We start from the raw sequence: 8,045 nt of genomic DNA on the forward strand, positions 1-8,045 counted from the left end.
GAGACACGATGTCCTTCCAAATATCAAATTTCGTTAAGATCCAATCACTCCTTTGTAAGTTAAAAATACCTCATTTTTTCCATTTTTCAGAATTAACCCACCTCCCCCAACTCCCCCAAAGAGAGCGGATCCGTTCCGGTTATTTCAATCAAGTATCTAGGACTTGTGATTATTTTTCCCACCAAGTTTCATCCCAATCCCTCCACTCTAAGCGTTTTTCAAGATTTTAGGTCCCCCACCAACTCCCCCCAATGTCACTGGATCCGGTCAGGATTTAAAATAAGAGCTCTGAGACACGATATCCTTCCAAACATCTAATTTCATTAAGATGCAATCACTCCTTTGTAAGTTAAAAATACCTCATTTTTCTAATTTTTCAGAATTAAGTCTCCCCCCCCCCCCCAACTCCCCCAAAGAGAGCGGATCCGTTCTGGCTATGTCAATCACGCATATAGGACGTGTGCTTATTTTTCTCACCAAGTTTCATCCAGATCCCTCCACTCTAAGCTTTTCCAAGATTTTAGGTTCCCCCCCCCAACTCCCCCCAATGTCACCAGATCTGGCAAGAATTTAAAATGAGAGCTTTAAATTCAATAAGATCTGATCTTCCGTTTGTAACTTAAAAATACCTCATTTTTTCTAGTTTTTCCAATTTAACTGTCCCCCACTCCCCCCCCCCCAGATGGTTGAATTGAGGAAACAACAATTCCTGATTTAATCTGGTCTGGTTCCTGATACACCTGCCAAATTTCATTGTCCTAGCTTACCTGGAAGTGCCTAAAGTAGTAAAACCAGGACAGACAGACAGACTGACCAACAGAATTTGCTATTGCTATATGTCACTTGGTAGATACCAAGTGCCATAAAAACAAAAAACAAAAGCAAAATATCACTATACAACTATGACAGAGTAGCTAGAATTAAAGAAATTGGCTCCAAGTGTCTTGAAATCTTTTGGCTGTGCTTCTCCATAAGTTTAGCAACAGCTAAAGGACCTGCAATGTGAAGGCTATTGATGAGTTTTGAATTGTATATCCAAATTGGATATCTCAGTAGATATTTTGTGAAATGGAAGAAAGTGGAGTGGATTTTCAATTTATAAGCATTTATAAGAACCTTCCAGAAGGGTACAATGTAGAGGATGTGGGGGAGAGCAATAGTGTTGTACAGCATTGTAAGATGGCAGCAATTGAAATGAAGCTTACCAGAGACTAGGGAAGCATATAAAGCTGACCTGCAGTGTTTGATGCCTTCTGTTAGGAGATAAGAGCGTGAGAAATGGTATTCCCTATGGGAATACCAAGGTAAACGATTTGGTCAGAAGGGCAGATCATTGAATTCCCAAGTACACTTTCACAAGGCTGCTTTTGGCTTCATTGTTTTGTAGTACCTGAAAATTGGCCCAGTTTTTTTTTTGTTTTTTTTTTCATCTTCTTTTTTTCTTTGTCTCTGATAGGTTACCAACTTTTAGAACATGTAGTAAGGGTATACCATGATGAAAGTATTTTGAAAGTTGGTTGTACCTATAAATGGCACCTTCCTGGACCAACAAATTTTACTGTCAGATTGGCTTAAGACTTATAGGGCATGTAAACAGGGACAAGAAAACCTCAATGAAGACAAAAGCTATCAAAACAATAGTTGTATTGATTTGTGACACTGAAAATACGTGTAAATTTATCTATGCTGCAATCATCTAGCAACTTACAAGGCATTTATGCTTGGGGCAAACAAACCTAAAAAAGGAAAGAATTATGTGAAAAAAGAGGGTTGTATCAATTGTTGAAACCCAAAAATGACCAAACATTGTTTTTTCTCTGACCAGCATAAAACTTTCACGGTAAATAGGTTTGACCAAATGGGACATTAACAAGGACAATAAATTTTGGAAGGGAAATGTGGTTAGATTGGTTTTTAGTGAAAAAAAATTTAGTTCTTTATTTATTTTGTTGTATTCTATTATTTTATTATAGTATTATATTCATGTACATGAACATATATTGAGCTGGAGGTAATAGGCTTGAGAATACTTGTGCAGGACATCAAGTCTTGTTGATAGAAGAGCATCATCAAATGTAGAAATTCATTTAGCAACCAAGAAGGGCCCAGGATTTCACCCCTCCTCAATACCTTGCTCTTCATGTTGAAGTTTCTAGCACTTTCAAAAAAAAGCTTCCTATTTGAATTAAACAGCCCTTGTGTTTCAAGAACTGTTCTTTAAAAAAATCAGGACAAACAGTCAAATTTTAGTGTAAAGAGCAAGATACTAAGGAGGGGGGGCAATTCTTTCATAGATAGAACAATTTCCATTCATTTTGAGTTTTAATGTTACACCTTACTTTCAGTTAAAAAAACTGTTCTTTTATTTGATTACTGATCATTTTTCAAATAATTCTGGCTCACCCTGCATGATGAATATGGTTCACCCTGCATGATGAATATGGTTCACCCTGCATGAAAAATTACTTCCCTCCTCAAGAGGAACTCCTCCACCAGAAATTCCTCCCACATAAAATACACCCCAACTCCTGTAAAATTCCCTCCTTGCTGAAAATCCCCCTGCCCATAAATTTTTTGCAGACAATTCTACCTGAAAAATTCTCCTTAGCATACTTTCAATTGAAAGACTTTAATTTCTGATCATTTTCTCAATCACTCCAGAAATCCCCCTTCCATGCAAATTTTTTCCTGAAAATCCAAATATACTGAAAAAGCCCTCATATAATTTCCCCAGAATATTTTCACATGTAAAATTGAGTTGGCAAAGAGAAAGTAAGACAAATAAAAAGAATTCAGATAGGAACTGTTAAATCTCCTGAGTGTCAAATTTCTCCTGGAAATTACATCCCTGGAAATTTCCCTCCCTACAGAAAATTCTCCCTATGGAAACTCACCCCAAGCACAAAATCCGCCCCAAAATGTCTATATACTTCCCAATAACAAATAATATACATAAACAATGGCCCAATTTCATAACTTACAGGCCTCTCCCCATGGACTGTGGGGGGTCATGGTACCCTTAAAGACATAGTTATTGGATAATTCAACTACAGAGAATGACTCAGCAGAATGACTATCTAAGTTTTGATTGAAAACTTTAGGGAAAAAAGAAGCATGGGAGGGGGGTTAGTTGCCCTTCAATCTTTTTGGTCACTTAAAAAGGGCACTAGAACTCTTCATTTTTCTTTGAATGCACCCTCTCCCAATATTCTAGGACTGTTATTTTGATATGATCACCCGTGGAAAAAAAATTAATATGTGTCTGTGATTTTTCTTCCAGCTGAAAAAAAAATGCAAAATTCCAAATTCTTGTATACAGGAGCTTGAAATATCTACAGTAGGGTTATCTGATATACTAAATCTGATGGTGTTGTTTTCATTATAGTTCCATAGATTTTAGGGGGGTTTCCCACCTTTTTCGAAAATCAGGCAAATTTTCTTAGGCTCATAACTTGTGACAGATAGCACTAAACTTGATGAACCTTTTATATTTGGGATCAACATAATAAGCTGATTCCTTTGATGTATCTACTCATATCAAAATTCCCTTTTTTAGAGTTTTTGCTACTCTTCAGCTAAGCTGCTCCTTACTTACAGTTCATTAACATAAACTAGTTAAAAGTGGAGTTTGTACAAAACGTATTTGAATAATAGACCATATGAGAAGAAGAGGAAAGAAAGGGAAGAAGAGAAGATTCTAAAGTATAAATTAAGGTGCAAAGTGGAGGGCATAGAATTGTCAAGGATCCAGAATATGTAGCCAGATGGCATACTAGTAAAATATTGGGTAAAATCCTAGTTGATTGACTTCTTGCTATCTCAGATATGGGTTAGGTTAGGAAAATGAAACTTTCAGGGATGGGTCTACAGGCCAAAGTATGTCCTGGGAAGGTATTTTGAAGTACCTACCTCTACTCCTTCTCTCTCTCTCTCTCTCCAAAAATATGGGATACAAAAAAAACAAACAATATTTTAACAAGACAACTGGTCTCTTCTTCAGCTTTATCAGAGAAAGTTAAAAAAAAAACAGGTTTACATTTTTGACCAAAAATGGAAACAACTTAGCCCAAAAAATAAAAATAAAAAACAGACAACATGGAGACTACCCCACTTTCTAGGGCTATAATACAAAAAAGATTGGGATGGCTAGGACATGTTCTGCAATTGAAGGATAACAGATTGCTAAGAAAAAGTTGGCAAAATTCTAGTTAATTGCCTTCTTGCTGATTCAGAAAGGGTTTAAGTTAGGAAAATGAAGCTTTCAGGGATGAATCTACAGACTAAAGTATGTCCCAGGAAGGTATTTTGAAGCAACTACCTCTACTCCTTCTCCCACTAGAGGGCCCTGACCTTTGATGACCTTCAAAAATATGTGTGTTATACATTTCCTAAATTTTGAAAAAAAAAACATTGATATGGCTCAAAATTCTACTCAAATAACAGAAATTGCTTTTTCAGAACTAAAGGCAGAGAAAAAGCAACTGGTAACTGAAAATTAAGGTAAAATGTTGTTTTGTCAAAATTTCAATAGGTATATGACCTGTCATGTAGGCAAATTTCAGGGCCCTCTAGAGGGAGAAGGAGTGGAGGTGGGTACTTTAAAATACCTTCCCGGGACATGTTTCAGCCTATAAAACCATCCCTGAAAGTTTCATTTTCCTAACCTAAACCCTTTCTGAGATAGCAAGAAGTCAATTAACTAGAATTTTACCAAAAATTCTTTTTTGCAATCTAGGCCCAAAACAAATACAGGCTGTCCCCAAACAAGGTGGGAAGATGTTGTAAGGAAGGATTTAAAGAAAAGTGAAAGCCTTGGGAGGGAATGATATGGGTAAAATTAGAGCAAACAGTATTACTGGCTTTCATATAAAGTGAATATACCACTCAATGCCTTTTTTTATGCTCTTTACAAATATAATAATCTCATCTAACAGAAATTCAGCTTTAAGCACTTTTTGACCTCTTAAAAATGACCTATATATGGGGTCATTACAAATCTGTCATAGTTTAGAAACAAATTTGGGCTATATAATTAGTGACTACACTGCTTGATGAGGGTTTTCCTGTCGACATGATTCTTCTTGATCTGTCCAAAGCATTCAACAAAGTTTGTCATGAATTCCTCATAATCAAATTGAGGGCTGCAGGTGTCAACAAAGGTGTTGTACAGTGGATTATGGGCTTCCTTTCTGAAAGATCACAGAGTGTCAGAGTTTTTGATTTGCAAGGATCTCCTCATTTCTCTTCTCCCACAACTGTATTAAGTGGCGTGCCCCAGGGCACTATTCTTGGACCAACACTTTTCAACTTCTATATTAACGAATTACCCACCCTTCTTTCAAATCTTATTACCCTTTACGCTGATGACTCAAAACTAGTTGGAAATGCGGCAACTCCCTCTGACCAGCAATCAATTCAAACAGATCTTGATAGTCTAGTAAGATGGGCTAACATGTGGCTTCTGACTTTCAATGTTGACAAATGCCATGTAATTCATTTTGGCAAAAATAACAAGCATCATAAGTATTTCCTTCAAGACAACTTCCTTTCTGCTGTTTCCAATGAAAGAGATCTTGGGGTTATTGTAGATCACCAATTAAAGTTTAGCAGCCATGCTAAGTCTGTTTCATCTTCTGCAAATAAAACCCTCGGTATCATAAAAAGAACCATCTCCAGCCGACACCCTAGAGTTCTTATGAAGTTATATAAGGTGCTTGTACGTCCACGCCTGGAGGTTGGAATGTCATTGGCAGCCCCTTTCTTCAAAAAAGATAGGAAGTTGCTTGAGGATGTCCAGCGTCATGCCACTAAGATGGTTACCAACATGAATAAATTTCCATACAAAGAAAGACTACATCGTTTGAAGCTGCCAATGCTGACATACCAACGGAAAAGGGGTGACATTATTTTAACCAAAAAAATCTCTCTAAAAATACCCTTCCTGGTCTCTTTGCACAGCCCTTGCATTCTGGTACTAGAGGACATTCTTTGAAGCTCTCCATGCAGCATTCCACGAGTAGACATAGAAGCCACTTCTTCAGCCAAAGAATCATCAACATGTGGAACCAGCTCTCTGAAGAAACAGTTTCTGCTACTTCAATTGACATGTTCAAGTCCCACCTTGATAGGGAATGGCTCTGCCAGGAGTTCCTTTACAATTGGGAAGCTGCAGAGTCCTCCACAAGAGTCTAATCTAACAGCCACAATCTACACCAAATGAATTCTTTTTTTTTCTCATGGAGCATCACAAGGATGGATAATCCTTATATCACTCCAAGCTGTGATTTAAGGTAATTTAAGGTATATATTTGCACATCAGGGGGGTGGGGGTAAAGCATAGCATATATTAAATATGTAAACTAACCATTGCTGTATTTTTTTTTTTTTTTATGTGTCTGTGCACATTGAATTTTAATGAGAAGAGAAATCACCAGTGTAACAGCACAAACACATAAAAAAAAAACAGCAATGGTTAGTTTACATATTTAATATATGCTATGCTTTACCCCCACCCCCCCTGAATTTGTTTCTAAACTATTACAGATTTGTAATGACCCCATATATAGGTCATTTTTAAGAGGTCAAAAAGTGCTTAAATCTAAATTTCCAGTAGAAGCAATTATTATATTTGTAAAGAGCATAAAAAAGGCATCAAGTGGTATATTCACTTTATATGAAAGCCAGTAATACTGTTTGCTCTAATTTTACCATGATATGTACAGCTTTTAAAGGTTTTGGTGAAAGACAAGCATGTGTAGCTTTACTGGCCTCGGACAGTTTGGTACTGCAGTGAGTTACTAGTTGTAGTAGTGGTATAAACAGAAAAGATAAGACTTCCACAAATTAATTTCACAATATATTAAACAATCAGTCATTATGCATTATTTTATTTCATTAGTCTTGATTATTATGTGATTTTCTTTCTTTTGTTCTTGTTGTTTTGACAAATACAAACCCAAGTGTTCAAAAAATGAATCACAATCTCATTCAAGCTTTTTAGAGAGTTTGAGAGGGGGGAGAGCTTAGCACAACTCTTATTTGTAATCCTTGATTAGCCTTAAGATAAAAATAAAATATATGTTGTTGTTGATGTTAGAACAACAACAAAACATGCTTGAGATATAATCTGTTTTCAATGAAGCACAAACAATGCTCTGGACTTTTGAATGTTTAGCCAACATTAGGTATACTCTTCTTTGTGACTGTTTCTGTTTGTTTAGGCTTGAATTGAGAATTTAATTATTCATCTAAACTATCCAATTGTAGGCCTGAGCTACTACTTTTACGCTACTAACATATTTCCTAAAGGGCAACAATAAACCTTAAATTTTACTTCACCCAAATTTGATTTGCATAATTGCTTTATTTAAGCCATCAACATAAATTTTGTCCAGAAAGCAAATGTTTAACCTAAACCTATGCTGCTTAAAGTTATATGTGAAATTATAACCGATGGAAATCTCCATAAAAGAACATTATGCTTTGATTACCTAACTCACAAGAAATTTTTCGACAGCTTCCCTTTCCTAAAACTTCATTCCTTTGTATTTTTTCTCACATGCACAGCATTTGAAATTCTTTCATTTCTTTTTTAAATTCAGGCACATTCCAGAATATAATACGTGAACATAGATGGCAGTCGATAATTATGAAAAATTTTAAGTTACCCAATGTCGGAAAAAAAGAAAAATTGCTGAGGAAATGAGTTTGAAAATGCATGGAGAATTTGAAAAGATACATGATCTAATTAGACTGAATGTTAATGAGAGCTATCAAACCATTCTTCGAAGAATAGGAGATACATTTTTGAATTATAGGCACCGTGATATTATTTTCAAATTTTAGAGCAAACGAAACATATGCCTTTTCTTAGAGATTAACGTAAATTTCCTAGGCATTACAAATTTGTATGCCCTGAGAATTGCTGAAAAGGCAAGTGTACCGGTCCTTAGAGTGCTGATTGGTGCAGAAATTTTGGAAGCTGATTTAGTCTTGAAACTTGTTTGCAAGAAGGAGCTTGATAAATGTTGTCCTGAGTCTAGTAA

At 36.0% G+C, this 8,045-nt stretch overlaps 1 protein-coding gene across 3 annotated transcripts in view; it reads right to left on the bottom strand.

Annotated features, from left to right (window-relative positions):
- The window catches only part of LOC136032968 (DDB1- and CUL4-associated factor 1-like), an 81,394-nt gene extending 73,789 nt beyond the window's left edge, over positions 1–7,605 (bottom strand). For 2 of the 3 annotated variants that reach the window (XM_065713465.1, XM_065713467.1), the window contains exon 1: positions 7,491–7,605. The gene's annotated coding sequence lies outside the window, so the exon portion shown is untranslated. The remainder of the gene's footprint in view (positions 1–7,490) is intronic. The other variant, XM_065713466.1, reaches the window with a different exon arrangement.
- Between the last annotated feature and the right edge of the window lie 440 nt (positions 7,606–8,045).

This window comes from Artemia franciscana, chromosome 11 (genome assembly GCF_032884065.1).
Source record: "Artemia franciscana chromosome 11, ASM3288406v1, whole genome shotgun sequence".
Lineage (NCBI taxonomy): Eukaryota > Metazoa > Arthropoda > Branchiopoda > Anostraca > Artemiidae > Artemia > Artemia franciscana.